Source organism: Choloepus didactylus, chromosome 14 (genome assembly GCF_015220235.1).
Source record: "Choloepus didactylus isolate mChoDid1 chromosome 14, mChoDid1.pri, whole genome shotgun sequence".
Lineage (NCBI taxonomy): Eukaryota > Metazoa > Chordata > Mammalia > Pilosa > Megalonychidae > Choloepus > Choloepus didactylus.
The window spans coordinates 56,902,160-56,922,452 of NC_051320.1; the positions used below are offsets into that span (position 1 = coordinate 56,902,160).

Below are 20,293 nucleotides of genomic sequence, written 5' to 3' on the forward strand. Positions count from 1 at the left end.
CTACCTTTGCTTTGCTTTAAAGCAGTCATGCTATCTGTTCACTTACTGATTCATTCATTTGTTCATCCTTTCCCCTCTGCCCCTGCCCCCACTTAAACTCCTGCCCAGTGGAATTCTGATGCAGTGAGTGTGTGGTATATTTTAGGACTTTGGTGATTCTGTCCTACCCTTTACTGTTAATTAAAGGTACAATACAATATGCAACGGAAAGTCTCCTTCCCGCCCCCGACTCCTCAGGGGAACATATTGAGCCCTCCTTGGCACTTAGCCTTCCCTGTCCACTACTTATCACTCCTATTCATTTGTCCATTCAACAAATTGATTAAGCACCTCCCTAGTACTTGGTGCCGTTCCCTGGTGCAGGGAGAAAATAAAATTCCTGTCCTTCTGGGACTTACATTTTGGTAGGGGAGGCCTACTGACGGTGCTAAGTGATATGGGGTTAGGGAGCAGCCACTTGCACCCCCCCCCCTCCCTCCTCCCCTCTCTCAATAGGGGAGGGTGCTAATTTTGAACACTGGTTTTGGGAGACCTCCCCGATGAGGAGATATTTAAGCAGATACCTAAAGGAATTAAAGAAGGCAAGCCATATGCCTCTCTTGAGAAAGCTTTCATGCCAGAGGGAACAGGAAGTACAAAGTCCTTGCTTGGCATATTCCAGGAAGACTTGCTTCTTGGATTGCTCTCTTGAAGAATAACTTATTTTCCTCTTCCAAAGAGAGACTCATGGGAGAAACTTCAATGTTATATATAAACCCAAAGGTTAATCTAGAGCTTGTTATAATGTGGTCCTTTTTTCACACTTAGCAACAATATCAATTGGGCCATTTTCTTATAAGGAAGGATGATTTTATATATAGATGTACTTAGCTTAACTAAGTACTTATTTTTTTTTTTTGAAAAAAAAACTTATGTGTTGATGCAATTTTTATAAATCAAATATTTTAAAAACATTAAAGTTTGCATCTGCTCTGGACCCAACCAGTATTGTGAGTATTTCTATTTCTAATCCCTCAATGATAACTCTAGAGCAGCGGTTCCCAAGAGGGGATGGTATCTGCACCCAGGGGACATTTGGCAGTGTCTGGAGATATTTTTGGTTGTCACAACTGCATTGCAGGGAGGGTTTGCTACTGGCATCTAGTTGGTGGAGACTAGGGATACTATTAAGTGCCCTACAACTGTCCCAGACAGCTTCCCACAATAAGAAATTTTCTGGCCCCAAATGACACTAGTGCTGAGGTTGAGAAAACTTGCTCTAGAGCCATAAGCATAAACTAAAGCTTAGAGGATCAGAGGAGAGGCCTGTGGCATGGGAACCCTGGCCACGTTAAAGCCAATGGTATGAGGCCATCCTTATGTTGAACCTAAGCGAATTCACTCACTTATTCATTCACTCATTTGTTCATCAAATGTTTACTGAGGGTTATATTTGTTAACTATCACCATGCACAAATTACTTCAAAACTTAGCAGCTTAAAATAACAATAAACATTCAGTTTTTTTCACGGTTTCTGTGGGTCAGGATTTTGGCAGCCATTTAGCTGGTTGGTTTTGGCTCAGGTTTTCTCATGAGACTATGGTCAAATGCCGGGTAGAATGCAGTCATGAAAGCTAGACAGGGGCTGAGGCTCTGCTTCCCAGGTGGCTTACTCCCATGGCAGCAGGTTGCTGGAGGCTGCTGACAGGAGACCTCAGTTCCTTACCACGGGGACCTTTCCTTGGGCTGTTTGAAGGTCCTCACAAGATGGCTTCCCTCACAGTGGGTGATCCAAGAGAGAGCAAGGCGGAAGCCGCATGCCTTTTTAACTAAGCTTGGCTGTCACCCACCATCACTACCGCAATATTTCACTGTTTGTGTTGGAGGGGACTGCACAAGGCTAAGAACACCAGAAGGTGAGGCTCGCCAGGGCCATCCTGGAAGTTGGCTGCCACAGTGCCCACCAGGTTCTGTGAACTATTCTAGGTGCGGGTGATATCGTAGCAAACTCCACAACACACGAGGTTCCAGCTCTCACAGAGCTTTCCTTCCTAGTGAGGGGAGATAGACAATAAATAAACTGATGAAAGAACAGGGTAAGGGCTATGAAGGAAATAAACCAGGATGATACAACAGTGAGCGATTGGGTGGAGAGGCAGGGGCAGTAATTTAGAGTGGGTGATCAGGGAAGGCCTCACTCAAAGGAGGAGGCATCCTTTGAACTGGGACCTGAATGACAAGAAGGAAATGGCCATGGGAAGGCCCAGTGGTAGAATGTTCCTGGCAGAGGGAGCAACAGATAGAAACTATTATTAATAGTAACTGGTGGACCCTTGTCTTGGACACTGGAGAATGTAGGCTAACCAAAAGAATATGCTTTGTTTCACAACTTAATGTTATCCCTTAGCCGTTTAAGGCAGGAAATGGTATAGAGTAATGATGTGAGTATAAGTTGGTACAACCACTTTGAAAACTTGTTTGGCAGGACCTACCAAAGCTGAAGCTGTGTCTCCTTTATGATCCAGGAATCCCATTCCTGACACCCAAGGAAAAATGAGTGCGTAAGTCCACCTAAAGACATGTAGAAAAATGTTCAAAGCAGCTATATTCATAATAGCCCCAAACTAGAAAGAACCCAAGTGTCAACAACTGAAAATAGATAAATTCTCATATAATCATACAAAGGAATACTACACAACAACAAAAAGAACAAACTACTGCTGTTTGCAACAACTTGTATGAATCTCACAGATATATCATTGAGCAAAAGAAGACAGACACAAATGAGTAGCTACTGTGTGTTTCTTTGTATACGAAGTTCAAGAATAGGAAAAAGTAATTGTGGATGATGATGGAAGTCAGAGCAGTGGTTTCCTGGTGTGGGGTGGGAGTTTCAAATTGGAAGAGGCATGAGAGGACTTTCTGGGAGCTCAAAATGTTCTCTATATATCTTGATCAGAGTGGATTATGGCCATGTACAGGTATAAAAATTCCCAAACTAAGTAACAAAATTCCCAAACCAAGTCTTATTAAAAACAGCAAAAACCTAGCCCAGCTTCATATATGATAACATCAAAGATGAATGAAAAAGGCACAAAGAATCCTTATGGTTTCAAAATTTCATCCCATGTCAAATCAGCCCCGCAGGGAAACTGGAGGCCAAGTCTGGCGGCCATGGGAATCCATTTCTCTCAGAAGACAATCCCTACAGTCACAAATCCACTCTATCCCTATAGACTCAATGCTCTGGAAATCCAGTGAGGTCGGTGGACACCCAGGCTTTCCTGTTTCCTGGTTGTCTTCCTTCTGTTTCATTTCTTGTCCACCCCCACCTCATGCCTTTTAATTCCCTTCCTCTGCCCTAGATAAAAAGTGTTTTCTTCAATATATTAAAAAATATGTTTGCATGCATTCACAGAGGAAAAAATGTTTTAAGTAGATGGCCATAGCAGTTTATAAAATTGTGGGTTAAGCTTTTATGCTAAAAGCTTTTTCAGCAGAGGTAATGGGGGATGAGAAAGGAATGAGTATGGAGAGGAAGGGAACAGGATAATGACTTAGTCACCCAGGTAACCAGATTCCAAGTGGAAGAAAATCCTCACGGGCTCCTAAGAAGTAGGAGAAAAAGGAGAGGAGCATGATCTTCTCTTCCTCCTCTCAGTTTCTTGCAGGCTTGGGAAAGGTTGGGAGGGGATATTAATATGTATTGGCACCTAATCTGTGCTGCATTCGGTGCCACTTTTTAGGGGCAGGAAAATCTGGGGGAAAACTGGTTTGGGCCTTACCTGAAACCACATATATATATTATTGGCAGTGTGGTACTCTCATCCCCCAGGAATATGCATGTTGGCACAGAAGCCAGAAGGCTCTATTTTTTTGGCATTGTGACCCTATTGTAAGGATAGCTACCTTTTACTGCAGGTTTGACAGGTAGGCCCTGTATTAAGCACTCTTTATTCACTTTCTCACTTAATCCTCCTGTAAAGTCTGTATCCTTATCCTCTGGGAAGCAGGGCTCAGACAGGTAAGGTAGTATACTTAAGGTCACACTGCAGGGCCAGGAAATAAACCTGGAATGGTTTTAGGGTATGGCTCCCCAAACCTGAGTTCTTAAGCCCCTCCTGTATTGCCTCTGGCTGCAGTGACCTAGGTTTCCTTTTGTAGATGAAGCTTTGGAAATGCTCCCAATTCCCTCTCCTACCAAACAAAATACGAACATTTCTAACATAACTCACTGAAGGACAAGCACTTTCAAACACTTTAATGAGGCCTTAAAGGGTAGAAAGTGTCAGATTTCCTCTCCTCCCCAGCTCCCCACCCACCGCAGCATCAGAAAACCAAGCCTTTTCCAACCTCTTTTATAGTCCGTCTATCTCACTCCCAAAGCATCCAACTTCCTTTGAATCCGATTTTTAAACACACACACACACACACACACACACACATTACCCCTTACTTTTGTGTGGATTTCTGTAATTGCATAGCACTTTGTCCACATTTTTTTTACTCAACTTCTTTTTTTAAAATTAAAGAAGTTGTAGGTTTGCACATTTCTGTTATTGCACTCATCACATTGTTTTTCATTCATTCAACACATAAATATTGAGCCTTCTATGTGCTGGCAATGTTCAGGTGCCAAAGATTCAAGAGTGATGGAGATCCATAAAAATCCCTCCCTCATGGAGCTTGCATTCTAGTTGGAAGAGACTGACAATAAACAAAATGGCAAAATATATGGCATGGTGTTAAGTGGTAAGCAAAACAGTAAAAGTGGAGGGGGAAGAAGTATCACTGATGGTCCTTTTCACTATTTATTTACTCATGAGCCTTCCCAAGGCTAGAGACTGAGCCAGTGGTACTCACCTTGAACTTGCCCCCTTTCACAGTGCCTGGCCTTGTGGGGCCCAAGGAATCTAGGTTGGTTGCACCTAGGAGGCTAGTGTCATCAGGCTTATTTTGTGTGGAAATAGCTTGCCTTTCCGAGTTGTTTTTAAAAACGCATTTTTATATTGTGAACTTTAACATATATACATAACAGTGATAACTTTCATAGTACAATTTAACAAGTAGTTAGAGAGCAAATTTCAAAGAATGTCATGGGTCACACTTCCACAACTTCAGCTATTTCCATTATTGTAAAATATACATACAGAATGGTGTTAACTTTCGATGCACAGCTCAACAAGCAATTATACAGGTAATTTCAAAAATTGTTATGGGTTATAGTTCCACATTTTCAGTTCTTTCCTTACTATGCAATATAGGGTATATACAGAAAGGTGAAGACTTTCAAAGCACAATTTAATGAGTAGCTATAGAGCAAATTTCAAAGGATGTTAAAGGTTACAGTTCCACTGTGTCATTTACCTCCTTCCAGCTATTCCAACACCCCAGCATCTAATATATATATATGCATATTTGTATAAAGTTTCAGTATTCATAGACCTTTGTTAAATCTTGTTTGTTGCTACCCCTTCCTCCCACTTAATCTGTTTCTCCATCTTCAGGGGTGTCTGGCAGTGAGCACCCTAGCTTGTTCATATTAAGAGGGTGTTGACCTCCTTCCAGCCACCTTCCTTTCTTGCATCCCCTCACGGCCGATCTTCTCACCATATGTGTCACTCTGTGACTGTGAAAACCTTGTGGTTCATACTTCCTCTATCCTGTGTACGGACAGATGAGTAGAAAAGTGACAAAAATTATATGAATAATAAGGAGGATGGGATGTTTTGGGTATTCTTCTTTACTTGTATTTTTATTCTTATTTTTATTTTTGGAGGTAATGAAAATGTTCAAAAATTTATTTTGATGAATGTACAACTGTATGATGGTACTATGAACAATTGATCATATGCTGTGAAAGATTGTAGGGTATGTGAATATATCTCAGTAAAACTGAATTTGAAAAAAAGGGGGTGTCGACAGCATGAGGGGGGGCTGCATCTGATTGTTGTTCTTAAAGAGGCTGTTGCCTCTGAGTTTTAGGACTTGTCTGGCATAGAGTTTTCCCAGTTTTTGACTAAAGAAGTGTTAGTACTACTAATGGCCCTTCCAAGAAGGAAGTGACTGTTTATTTTCGGGGCGGGTTCTCCCCTTTCTATGGTTTTATCAGGGCCCAGTGTACACTGGCAGTTTTGAATAGAGAACAAAAAATAGACAGACTTGGTCAGCAATGATGAAACTTATTCCTTTTATGGAAGAGATGAGGAATGAGAAATTAGAAGCCAAGTAATAATGCCAATGTCAGAAAAGGAGACAAGAAAAAGCAAGGAAAGGAAACAAGCAAGGAAGAAACAAGAGAGAAATATAAAGAGAATGAATAGGTAGAAAAAGCCAGAGCCACCAAAGGAGAAAACCACAAACCCTGAACTCTGGTGCGGCTCAGAGAGCCATGGAACAGGGAGAAGGGGAAGTATCGAGAAGGACACCTAAGGCAGGGAATCCCAATTATTTCTATTTCTGATGGGCTGTGATGGTCTCTTAAGGTCTGGTAAGAGCTTGTATCTCCTTCCATTAGTACAGCTATCCTAATTAATCTGCACAGTCCTTAACGTCAGAGGAAGGACTACAGCAAGAGCTGCCTCCTATACACATCTTTTAAGTGAGACGAACCCAGAAAGCACACTGAGGGGGAGCTTGGTAGAGGGGGTTCTAAATGAGGTCAAAACAAGTGTCCTCCTGTGAAAGTTAGTAGTGGAAAAAATAAATACTCAAGTGTGAAATTTTACTAGGTCTGTAAGGAAACTTCCCACACACACAAAAAAACGCCCTCAAAAATAAAGTCAAAGTCAAGGTCCAAAGTCCAAAACCAGTCCGTGATACCTTGGGTTTATTTGGTGCCTCTCTTCCAGGGTGGCGAGGGTTCCTGTCTACCTCCGTAAGGCGGCATCAAATGCACCTGCTTTCTGATGGCTTCTTATCTGTGAGAGGAAAGGCACAGAGGTGTCAGGTGACTGATCGTAACCTCAGGTGGCTGCAGGTAAGTGGCAATTGCCAGGTCAAGGAACCTGAGGACAGGTACGGGTGGGCGTGGCTGTGAGCCCCACATCGCACCTCAAGCTGAGGGCGCCTCCTCTCGTCAGTGCGCGTCCTCCCCTTTAGACAAGACATCAAGTCTGAGAGCCCCAAAGAAGCCCCCCGCACTTTCTGGAACCGTCTGTGTGTGTGGGGGGTGGGGGTGGGCAGGAAGGAACCAGCACTCACTGTCTACTATGAATTTATTTCAGTAAAACCAGGTATTTTATTTCTTCGCATTCTCAGAAAAGCTCTAGAAGTAAACAGAGGCACAAAGTGATCAAGTAACTTGGTGTCTCGCTGCTAACAATAGATGGAGCCAGAATTTGAACCCCGCTCTGACCTTTACCTGCTGCTGGTGGTATTCAAAGGAGGGGAACCCCAGAGCCACGAGGAGTGAAGACCTGAGGATACAATGGGAAGATATTTATGGCTGTCTCCACCATTTTTTCTAAAGACCTCCACCCTGAATTAAAACAAAAGGGAATATTCTGTGTTGGAATATTTTAAAAATAATAAATACAATTTTAAATAATATATTCATAAAGCTTTTCAGTTGTTATCTCCAACCAAATAAAAATTTCAAACATTATTCTAAGATCCTCACAGTGAATAATGTGCTACATCCATCCATTTCCAAGTGTATTTGATCCAGCATTCCTGCTGCTGCTTCTTTGTTTTTGGTTTTGTTTTTTAAGTGTCATTGCAAAGAGTATCTAATCATTAGCCTCAAGAAATAAAATATATGAAGCTATCAAATAAAAACGCTCCTGGCTTCAGTGCTGATACAGGAGGTAGGGGAGAGGGGAATGACTTGAGCAATCTCTATTTTCTGGAACACTTACAGTCAACAACTGAAAATGCATCCTGGCAGGAAGTGTTTTAATTATTAAGATCAGTGCAGTGTTTGCCCTGCAGACATGCTCCAAGGAGTCTCTCCTAGAGTCAAAGTCTGATGGGGAAGGGAATCTGCTCAAGTAGCAATCAGTTGAGCATTATCTGCCAAGATACTTGCAGATTAACAGGCAAAGGGGTCATGGCTTCTAGGATACCAACACACCAAGGAGTTTTTGGTTAGTTTATTTCCTGAAGAGGTAGAAGAAAAGAGGAAGCTTTGCAGATATCAGTTACCAATGTGGGAGGCCCCTCAAAAAACAGGGAGAGGTGACTCTGGTTTGCTGACAAGGCGGGAAACAGGGACAGAGTAGGGGAGAGAATAAAGGATAAATAGTTACAGATTACCGCAGTGAGATGCTCATTTCTCAGCCCAAACTTGTTTCCTCGTGACATCATGAAGTTGGGTGTTCTCCAGAGCTACAGGAGAGCCAAGAAAGGGATAAGAAATATAAAAAGCTATTCATACGAGAGCTGCTGTCTTCAAAAGAAAGGAAAGCATAGGATAAAATGATGCCATTCAAAATCCTAGTAAACTGATAGAAAGGCAAGGTTCTATCTTTAGGGTTTTCTTTTAAAAAAGAGAGAGGAGAGAGAGAGAGAGAGAGAGAGAGAGAGAAACATGAATACGTGACCATCTTTTTATTCCTTAGTTTTAAGGATGAGTGTACCTGATGAGGATGTCATCTGCAGATGGCCCTGAAAACTTTAGTGCCAAAGGTAGGTGAGGGGCGCACTTGGCTGGGGCCTCAAATTTATATTTAAGAGCTTTGACTAAATTTTCAGATGAAGCTAAACATACAGACACAGAGACATCTGATGGGATTAAAATAATCTTCATATAACTTTGACTTCACAAAAGTTATGCCAATAGTGGTGCATTATGAATTAATCTTTTAATAAGTTCTGCAATTATGTAGCCTTATTACATTGTATTTGCAATTTGTGTGTGTACATTAAGAGTTTTAACTTGATAAAACCAAGCATTTAAAAAAATACCAACATTTTTTACCCTATTTTAGATTTTCTTCGCTAAAAGAAAATTATGACTGTAGCCTCAAAAAATGGTTGTGAGTTCAACCTTCTTTAACCTCTCAGAGCCATCTCTAAAACCAAGTGCTGATTTTTGCCAGCTATCCCTCAGGCAATGACCTTGATAAAACCACTTTTTGTTGTTTTTTCCAATTCAAGTTCATTTCCACTTAGAAGAGTGGAAGGAAGCAAACTGACATGCTTATTAAGAAACAGGAAGAGGTTAAAAAAAACACAAAAAAACAAAGCATGAGCATAAATTACTATGCTCCTGAATTTGTTGGAATTAAAAAGCACACTTGGCAAATGGTGTTAGGGATGTAGTTTTAAATTCTGCAGAAAGTAAGAAGATTTTCATGTGTTTTGCCCAGGCATGGCAAGTCCACGGGATGGCAAGTCCTTTGCACAGCGTTGTCTCTGAGTGTTTCACTTCCACCATCCAAAATAAGTGAAGGAATCTGCCTCTGTTTGTTGATACTTAAGAGGAATGACTAAACAACTTAGCCTCTAGGAAGGTAAAGATGTGTATCCCAAGTAAACCCTCAGCATTTTGAGGTCCTTCCACTGAGGATGTATCAAAAAGAAGCAATAGGTATAAGAACCCTTCCTGGAATAGTTAAGAAAAATGAGGGATTAGTGAAAGTTACTTATGTATGGCAAAAATTATATACGGAGAGACTTCTTCCTCCTTTATTTCTTTCTCAGCCTTTTTCTGAGAATGAGTACTTTTTGTATCTGCTGGACACTTAATGGACACTCAAACTTTTTATAATGTAGATGGTTTCTTTTCAACTTTGTTCCATTACTCATAAACTGGCAAACACTAAAAAATGCTGTCATCAGGTTGTAACTCAGCTTGTGTTAAAAAGTGCAAATAATTTAAAACAAAAATCAATCAGCAAATTTGTAATTAACAATCATTAATTTTAAAGTCCAATAATCTTGTAGAGAAATTAAACTATACTGAACATCTTCCCCATTCTTATATAGGTTACTTTCAACTTGTAGAATATTAAAATTTAACACTGACCTTATTTAGTTTTGAAAATTCTCTACCCTTCCCCACACTCTAAAGACCTACACAATTTTATTTTCTCTAAAAGCAAATGAACTTCTCTTTCTCATGAATGTCATCTTTTTTCCATTGTGCCTTTGGTTCTTTATTCTGGCAAGGAGTTTCAGCTTCTATTTGTCTTGTAAAAACCTTGAACACTCAGGCAGCAGGGACAATCAAGTGTTTTCAGTAACCTCTTTAGGTCTGGGGTCCTCTGCAGAACACAGAGGCGGCTGTCTCTGCTGCATCCCTAACTGTGGCTGTGTTCTAAGTGAGTGCCAAGTGAATATTTGTTGACCAACGTGCCCAAACACAAGTCATTCTTGAGGTTCTCTAGAAGTGTGCATGTTATTTATTAGGCACCCACAGTGAATCAGAGAGTCAATGAATTTCAGAACTAGAAGGGATTTTGGAGGTAACTGGTCCAATGTCTTTATTTTATCAAGAAGAAAACTGAGATCCAGAGAGAAGCACCTGTCCAAGGTCAAACTTAGTATTGAGAGCTGGAAATGAAACTCCCAACCCAGGGTTCTTTCCACCTATTGTAGCTGCATTATGCCTTATTAGAGTTAATCCCTGCTCGCTAGGAAATTACAATTTGATTATAATAAATTTGCATAGTCAAAATGATGGAGAAAGGATCAGCTTTTGGATTTAGGGGACAATCTGTGCATTAAAAGACAGGAATAAGCAGAAAAGTGACCGCCACTAAAGTATATATCCTTAAAACTAATTTGACTTTATTTGTATTCTTTGTTCCAAAACAGATGCCAAGAAGCTTTAAAAAAAAGGTATGCAATATAACAAGACAAAAAACTATAAAAAGAAGTAAGGAAAAAATGAAAAAATAAAGATAGTAAAGTAAATTGGGAACTAGAGTGAGATTAGTACAAAAATGCCTGCCAGAAAGCCCTAAAAACTTGCTAGAGGGAGGTGGCAAATTTGCTGCTCAGCCTCCCGAGCAAGAAGGAAAGTGAACTGTTAAACGCCAACTACAATTCCCAGATTAAAAAACAAACTTGCCCTGGAAAAGCACAATTCTTAATAATGAGACCAGAGAGAAACTTCTCCCATGTGTCCTCATATACCCTGTAGCATAGTAGGATGAACTGGATCCGGGATCGCAGACTTCTTGTGGAATTGGGAATCATTCAGTTCAACTCCCACATGCTGAACTGGAACAGAGGCATTCCCAAGGCTGCAGCACCAGGACTGGGTCCACTACTTGGTGAAGGGGGAGAGAGACGCCTGGGTCCAAGGGACCTTCTTCTGCAGCAGGCCTCGGATGAAGGCCAGGGATGCACTTGGATCCCGCCATACATCAATTTTCTCCAGGGTCCTGCCCACGGGAGGGCTGGTGGAGCTCGTGCTCCCACACCACGGTGGCAGGTGGGCCCCACAAGCAGTTAAGAAGGCTCTTGAGGGCTCTCCCCCAGGCCCCAGACGGGATGGCCTCAGAGAAGGAGGGCTGAACCTGGGGCCACTTCTACAAGGGCTGTTTATCCTGACTGGCTGGCAGGAGTGGTTAAACAAATGCAGAGAGTCATTCCCTAGGTAAAAGGGAGGGGCCAATTCAGAGTGCTAAGTAACCAGTAAATCTTAGGGGGAGGCTGAATTGCTGGGGGAGCAAGGCAGGAGGGATGGTGGAAGCTATTGAGGGGACCAGGGAGCCTGATCTACCATTTCCCCTTAGGGAAAACACAAAAGAAACACCTGGGCTCCCTTTTGCCCTCAAGAAGGTTGAGAGTAAAGGTGTGTTTGGGGGACTAAACAGCAAAAGTGGAGGGATGTCTGTTATTTATAAATGATAATTTGCATTTTAGTTTTTATTTCTCATTCTATTTTCTGGTCTACCCAGGAAATTGCTGTTGAGAACAATAAACCACAATGTGGGCAAGTTCAAAGATAATTAGGATGATACCCCATCACATGGGGGAAGAAGAATAAATATGCAGGTGGAAAAACAGTTTTGTTTTTTTTTCAGTTTTAAACTTTTTCCCACTCTTGAGTACCAAAGTATTGCAAAACCATTGTACAAAAAGGCAGAGAATAAAATAATAAACTTTAAAGGAACAGAGGACAAAAGCTCCTATAATGTGATTGATAGTCACATTTTGGCAACTTTCCTTCCATTTTTGTTTCTATGCATTATTTGTATAAGTAATTAAGGTCTTATTATACAATTAACTAATACAAGAATCTCTTTCAAGTTGCAAGCCAGTTAATGGATTTGCTTCTTCTTGTCATTCTCTAAGCAAGCAAGCTTGGATTTCCTTTGCAAGTAAGTCTATAAGGTTTGACTATAATGTGATGATGCTGATTTATAGCAAATCTCCCAGAATTTAACCATCCAAATGAATGCATCCCCTTCAAGGTAATTTGGGAGACAGCAGACATAATATCACCACACCTTTATTTAACGATGCTGACTTTCTGGAATTCCTTCTGTGGAATTACTTTCTGAACTGACAGCACTTTCTTTTGAACATTATCAGGTTGACATGTTCTCCTCCTTGAAGAATGGGTTTGATATATAGGAACTGTCAGAAGTTGTGAAGAGTCAAGTCTGCTGAATAAGGTGAGTGATCCTTTAAGCTGGGCAATATTGTTTTTGATTAATATCATGGCAGGTCCAAAAGGTAATGAAACTTACTTTCTCACTCAGTAAGAGGGTTTTGGAGAGGACATGTTTTAGTAGAAGGGAAATTACTCTCTATGAATCCCGAAGAATTCTGTAGTGTGGAGGGGAAAATTGCCTCTGTAGGACTAATTCATAAAGGGTTTTCGGACTTGTAATTACGCTTTCAGTGGCCAAGAGCTATTTGTTTTACAAGCTCCTTGTTAATTTCGTTTTCCATTTCTGGCAAAGCAGATAGCATTCCATATTCAAATATGATAGTCACTGAAGCAAATTGCTCTTAACCAATTAATTAGCTAAATCTACACTTAACATTGCATTATCTGGAGATGTAGAAGACTGCTTCATGCTTTAACTATCCTGCTACTCATTTATAGTGTTCTTTCTATTCATTTCAGCCTGAACATTCTTTCCCTAGCTTCCACATCAATTTTGGTAGCATAAAAGAAAAAATTAGATGCCCCTGTTTGTCAGTACAGATTGTTAATATTTCTGAAGGTTGCTCACAGAGTCATGTGTAGCTTTCCAAAATTCTCAAGGTTGCATAATGTTTTAGGTACAAAGTATAACTTTTCTCAATGTTCTTTTATCATGTTTCTTATATTTGACAGCAAAAGATTGCAAGCTTTTTCATAATTCAAGGATTTTAGTAAACTTCTAAAAGAAGAGCCAGTAATATTTCCCTTTATGCTTTTTCGTTAGAAACTCTTGTGTCTTCCTGAGAAGCTGGGTTACATAAATGGTGAGGCCAGAAAATATATAAATATAATTTTTTACCATCTTCTTGATGTTCACTAGTTTTCTTATCCCTTGAACACTAGTCTCCTCTCTTACACTTAAAAAGTTTAGTCAAGTCTGAGAATTCTGTAAAAGGAAAAACAAAGTACTGTTTTCAGACAAGTTAATGATGGTGAATTCAAAGGTGTGGTAATGGATAGGGGTAACAATTGTTTGTTAATCGGATTATAAGTATCAGAGTTGTATTGAAGGTGAATAGGAATGAAGGGGGTTGTTTAAAGGCATGTTTCCCACAGATCAGCACCACAAATATAGATAGGTGCTTGCATGATATACTTCTAAGGTATGACATTGGCACAGAGAGTTAACAACAGAAGGGTACATGGGAAAAATCTACACATTGCATAGTAGGGACTATAATTAATAGGAATAACATACAAGTATTACACAAATGCTAGGGACAATTAATTGGGGGCTGACAGGAGCTGCGAGATGTTGGTCATGAGAATTGTTTAAAATGGAGAGTGATGAGGATTGTACAACTGAGTGATGATAATGAGAGATATGGATGGATTATCTGGATATAACATATGCTATGTGAACTTAGGAACTCCCTACTTTTTAAGTCAAGCCCTAGATATTGAGGTTTACTTGGGTAAAACTTATGGCTGTAAAGAGGAGGCTGAACCCACCTGTAATTATGCCTGGGAGTCAACTCCAGAGGACCTCTTTTGTTGCTCAAATGCGGACTTTCTCTCTCTAAGCCTAACTCTGTAAAAAATTCATCACCCTCCCCCTGACGTGGGACAGGACCCCTAAGATGAATGAGCCTTCTTGGTGACGTGGGACATGGATTCTGGGAATGAGCCTGACCCTGGCATCGAGGAATTGAGAATGCCTTTTTGACCAAAAGGGGGAAAAGCAAGGCAACAAAGTAATGTTTTAGTGGCTAAGAGAATTCAAATAGAGTCAAGAGGTTGTCCTGGAGGTTACTCCTATGCAAGCTTCACCTAGATATGCCAAATGACCACAATATGATAAGCCCAATTCAACAATAGTCCCAAAAACCTTAAAGAATACTTGATCCCTATCTGAGACTCTATAAAAGTTTCACTCCCTAAATTTATTTGTCAGAAACTTAAAGCCTTCAGAGTGCTCCTATGCCAGCTAAGTTCCAAAACCCAGAGGCAATAGCCTCTTCAAGAACATCAACGAGATGTGTCCCCCTTTGCTCATAAAGTTCATATCCCTCTTCAACATGAACAAGTTAGGGTGGTCACTGCCTAGACATCCCTGAAGATCGGGAAAGTGATTAAACCAGAGGAAGGGGTAGCAACAGACAAGATAGAATTTAACAAAAGATTATGAATACTGAATCTATATAATTTTCTTTTTCTTAGTTGCTTGGGTATTAGAATAGTTAGAAGGAAAGAATTGAAATGGTTGAACTGTAACCCATAGCATCCTTTGAAATTTGTTCAATAGCTACTTGTTAAATTGTAATTTGAAAGCTCTATCTTTTTGTATATACGTTATATTTCACAATAAGGAAATAATTGAAACTACGGTACTATAACTCGTAATAGCTTTGGAAATTTCCTATATGTATACTTATTAGATCTTACTTTGAAAGATATTACCTTTTTGTATATATGTTATATTTCACAATAAGGAAATAACTGAAACTGTGGAATTGTAACCTATAATATTCTTTGAAATTTGCTAACTACTTGTTAAATAGTACTTGGAAAGTTATAACTTTTATGTATATATGTTATGGTCTACAATATATGTCTATTATCTTTGTGTATATTATGCTGATATTTAACTGGAAAAAAAAAAGGTATGGGGGTATATATGCATACATATTGCCTGCTATGCACAGCCTATTTCTGAAATATAAACAAGACCTGGCAACACTGGTTGACTCTGGGGAGAGGAACTGGGTGGTAGGGGATAGGGCAGAGAAGGGAATTCGACTATATATTCTTTTCAAACCTGTTGAGTTTTAGAACATGAAGAATGCAATGCCAATCATTAATTTAAAATAAAATCAAATAAAAAATAAAACAGCTTGCCAGTTAAGAGGAAGAAAGAAAGAAAGAAAGAAAGAAAGAAAGAGCAAAGAAAGAAGGGAAAGAAAAGAAAAATCAAGTTGAAAACAAAGACTGGAATTTGTAGTAAAGATAGAAAGAAAATCATTCCCTTTCTGCCAACTCCATCTCTTTCTCCCCCATTCCTTCCTTGACTTTGGCTAACAGCTTTTAGTTTCTTTTCATCCCATAAGAACTTACAACTCACAGGTAGCACACGTATCCTAAAGCTGCTCTTAAACGCTTCAGGATCCTGATTGGACATTTGGGAGTGCATCACAGAACAAAGATGGGGGTCCCGGCCTCTCATTGCCTCATCACAACTATATCCTGGACATGGGGCAAGTAAATATTTTTTGATCAGTGTGTTCAAAGCCATGCCATTCTTGAAGTTTTCCAGGAGTGTTCTTGTTCTTTGCTATTCATGAAGTAACCATGTTTTTTTTTCTCTCATGAGCCCCTTAGTATGACGTTCTTTCTCTGTCTAGCTGACTCTCACCGCCCTAAAACCTTATTTCTTGAGCTCAGTGAGCCTCAGTGGCTGAATAGCATGGGCTGCCTCCTCCCTAAGTAAGAGACAATGCCTTTGAAGGTAGGGGCAGGTAGGAGGAGGTCTCCCTGATTTGCATTTTCTCTGCCTTACATACCCCACAGACGATTTTAGGACTCCCTGTTTTATGCTTGGCAGTGTCTGGCACAGAATAGGTGCTCAGCAAATGTCTGTAGAACGACTAAATGAATGAAAATCTTGTTCACTTATCCTACATTACTTCTCAGCCAGAAGAGATTATAACATGTCAGAGGGTCTCTATCTCTCTAGGATTTCAGGGTGGGGGTGGGGGTGGGGACGACATATCCAGGCCCTGCAGTGTAGTCCGCCTATGTTTGCTCTTCATAAATTTTGTATCCATTAAGTTTAAAGATGGTGGCATTCTCTTGCCACATGATGGGTAAACATTCTCTAATTAAGTTTAAGTAGCAATCTATATAGAAAATAATAAACTCAAACCCAAACTCATAGACTTTTATTGTTTCTTGTTCAATGCCATAGGTTTCTGTCTTTGGTTCCTCTTTTTCCACAGTTTATTTACTAAAGGCTATAACAGAGGCAGAGACTTTAGCTAAACAGTCATCATTTGAAAGCCAAACCAAACAAAATTTTATTTTCTATGGAAAGTATAGTTTAAACATGTGGATGCTACAAAATTAGAAAGATTGATGACAATTAAGATCCAAAACATTTTTGAAACATTGAAAACACTTGAAGCTAAAAAAGATGAGGTTTAACAGGATTAAATTAAAACTCTGCATATAGGTTTAAATAATCAGCTGCACAAGCATAGGGTGAAGGGAAGCAGGTTTGGAAGCTATTCATATGGAGAAAGTATTGCAGTTATAACTGACTCAAATGTTCAGCCCATGATATGATGATTTAATGCACTTAGACTACTTTAAAACAAAGACACCAAATTCCAGACTCAGGAAATAGAAGACTCTTGTCCTCACTAAAATGGCCTGCAGAACCAGGGCTTCACCCCCTAAGAACATTTACATGCCAGAGTACATCTGGAGTAGTGTTTCTCAAAGTATGGGTTGTCATTCATGAGTGGGTGTGAAATCCAGTTGGTGGATAGCAACCAGCCTTGAAAAAATAATAAAATAGAGCACAGTAGAGTAGAATAGAATAAGTTAAATTGAAAAATATATCCGAGTTCATTGCAGGTAGAAAAGATAAGTATTGTTTAATGAAACTTCTGTTTCAATTATATGTACGTATATGTGTAAAATGGATTTTTTTCTGTGAGTCATGGTCAAAAAAGTTCAAGAAACAATAATGTAGTGAAAGATACCCAGGATGGTGAGAGATACAGACACCTAGCTGGTTACTTAAGAAACAGTTAAAACAATCAGGAATATTAAGGTTAAAGAGGAGACCAAGGATTTGATATAAGAGCTATCTTCCAATAGATGGGCTGTCATTAAGACAGAATAATGGCTTTGTTCTCTGTTGTTTCAGGAGGTGAGTGTTCAAGGGAAGGAGATTTTAGATCACTATTCAGATGAACTATCTGACATTTGGAGCTGTCCATCAATGGGACTACAAAAACACGCTCTAGGAGGGCTTAAGGCCAAGACAGGAGACCATCTGTCAGGGTCACGGCGGCATAGACTCCTATATTGGGAGAGAGGTTGTTGAATTAGGCAACCTTGAATGTCCCTTTCTACTCTAAGATTCAACCATTCTATTTTCTCCTGTGGATGCATTTGAATTTCCTAAGATGTATGCTTTAGACTAGGTAATTAATTCAACAGCTTCTTTAAACAAGCACTTATTTCCTGAGAATGGAAACACAAAATAAAAATTCTATTTGCTAATTTGCTAATTATTCTTTTAATATCATGTGTCACAACATTTAAGTTTTAGCCATGACATGTCTTTTTATGGATGAGATTATAAGATCACTTGTAAACTTTGGTGGAAGTGAGACTAGGATCCAGGCCTCCTGAATTCCAGGCTTTCTGCCTAACTATGGCAGCGTCTGAACCCTGAATGTTAACCCTGACATTGGTCAGGTTGTGGTGGAGACCACTGGGTGTCTACTCTAATATCTATTCCCTTCTTTCTTGTAACAGAACCAACCATTTTTATCTATATACATGACCACTTGTGGTAAAGACCACATTTCCCAGGCTCCCTTGCAGCTAAGTATCAATCTGACTCAATTATGTCCAATGTTATGTGAACAGAAAGTAGTTTTGGAAATCATCCTAAAAAGACAATTGATACATGCCTTTAGCTCCTCCACCTCTTTTTCTTCCCTTCCTCCTTCCTGCTGGGTGAATCTCAAGATGCCATCCTGGCATGCACTGAGAATGGTGGAGACTGGGTCCTTACCTTAGACTGCTGACCTTCAAACTTCTTTTACAGGACTGTTTAAGCAGTTGAACCCAATCTTTATTGATAAGCAGGATCTCTTCTCTCACCTGTGGACCCTGGGTGCCCTGCGCTCATTTGCTGTAACCCTGTCAGAATATCAGATCTTCTTTCTGCACCTAAACATCTTTCATGATAGATGGACACCCAAAAATTTCAGGCCAGTTTCTATCTAGCCATTCCCAGGCTTAAATGGGGTATATTTACAAGCAAATTGCTCTTTTAGAGTACTAAATGCTTTCTTCCTCAGTAGCCACAATTAATGAGTCTTCCAAAGGGTCCTGTCTTGGGTATTCACAGATTTGGACACATCCATAGCCCTTCTCCCCTTCAGACAACTTTTGCATTAACAATGACCTTTCCTTCTTTCCCTAGCCTCAATTCACCCTTGCAGCCAAACTGGACCTTGGCTTATTATCCTTTCTATCACTTAAGGCAACACAATGGGGATTTAGGTGACTGTGACTCTGGGCAGGGCCAGAATTTCAGAGAACTGAAGCAACTTGTACAATTCTTCCCATTTTCTCAATAAAAGGGAAGTTTGAGATGCTCCCTATGTGGCTCACACAGCCATTTTGCTGAGAACTCATTGCAGAGCCCTCGTGCAAATAGCAAAGAATGATGTGTCGGACATGAAGATGGATCTTTTCCAGCTCTACTGCTCTGCCTCTTTTTAGATTTTCGGCAACAAGTAAAATCTGCTAGATCTTTTGGTCCATCTGATTATGTAGCTTCTTGGAACTTTACCTGATGATCTGAAACCCAGAGTAGGTCACTGTAATATTCAAGGAGAGTAAACAGTAGATGCCTTGATCCCTTGTTCTGAATTCTATCCATATTGGTATTTAATGCTCCCTCTTGGTGACCCTTAGAAATAAACTTGATATATTGGAAGTCTGTATTGCACATACATGCCCTCCATAAATTCATAATGTTAGGACAGAGAAAAAGTAATAGAAAGGCAAGGTTTTGAGACTGTGATATACAGAAAAGCTGTAGTTCAGATGAACTATAAATATGAAGCGTTTAGGGCATCATAGAGACTTGATCTAAAGTAGGAGGCTGTGGCAAGAATTGCTTTTAAAAGTTCATTTCACTTTAAGGTAAAAAAATAAATCCATATGTTTTAATAATATGCTATGCATATACCATAAGAGAAAAAGACTTTTAAACCACTGAATAGCAGTAATAGATAAAAACGTTTATTTCAAAGGCAATTTGGAGTCTCTATAAGAAAAATCCAATTTGAACTATGAGTAGAATAAACATGTTTTTTGCAGAAGCATCTGGTATGGTCCAACAGAGCTAACATTAGCCACCTCACACTTCCAGACACATTTTCTTTAGTGCCCCAAAAGTACATTTAAAAATAATTTTTTAAAGACTCATTCACAGTTTGACATCAAAGAAATAGCCTATTAAATTTCTAAAATTTGACTTTCTAACACACATACATGTATGCATACACATACTCTACCCTCCCTCTCTCCTTTAAAGTCAATTGCCAGGCTATAGTTTTCATAAGAAAAACAAAGGGAGTAATATATTGGACTATTAAAGCAGAATAGCTTTATTTACTTTTCAGATCATATCCTTTTAGAATTTTTTTTGGTGAATGCCTGTAACATGAGAGATACTTGACTAAACCGCAATAACTAAATACCCATAAATGATGAAGTATGTCAAGTGTGCCCAAGTAGAAGTGGAATCTTTTACTTCCCATTGGTTCCCTGTGTGTCCCATAGGACCAATCAGATCTCAGACTGCTTCTAAGGAGAAAACAATACCTGCTTTTCAAAAACAGAAATGCATTCTTGCCTTGACTTAAAGATAGTCCATCCTCATTACACCAAATATCTTATAAGAATAAGAATTATTTTGAGCCCTAGTAGTTCAGTTATTTTGCTACAATAAC

The 20,293-nt window shown here is 39.6% G+C and overlaps 1 long non-coding RNA gene across 2 annotated transcripts in view; it reads right to left on the reverse strand.

Annotated features, from left to right (window-relative positions):
* LOC119509423 overlaps positions 1-20,293 on the reverse strand; it is a 53,963-nt gene that overhangs the window by 5,145 nt on the left and 28,525 nt on the right. Inside the window, exons 2-5 of one of the 2 annotated variants that reach the window (XR_005211699.1) lie at positions 8,237-8,308; positions 7,344-7,398; positions 7,184-7,247; positions 6,803-6,900 (exon numbers count right to left, since the gene is read on the reverse strand). This is a non-coding gene — a long non-coding RNA (uncharacterized LOC119509423). The remainder of the gene's footprint in view (positions 1-6,802; positions 6,901-7,183; positions 7,248-7,343; positions 7,399-8,236; positions 8,309-20,293) is intronic. The other variant, XR_005211700.1, reaches the window with a different exon arrangement.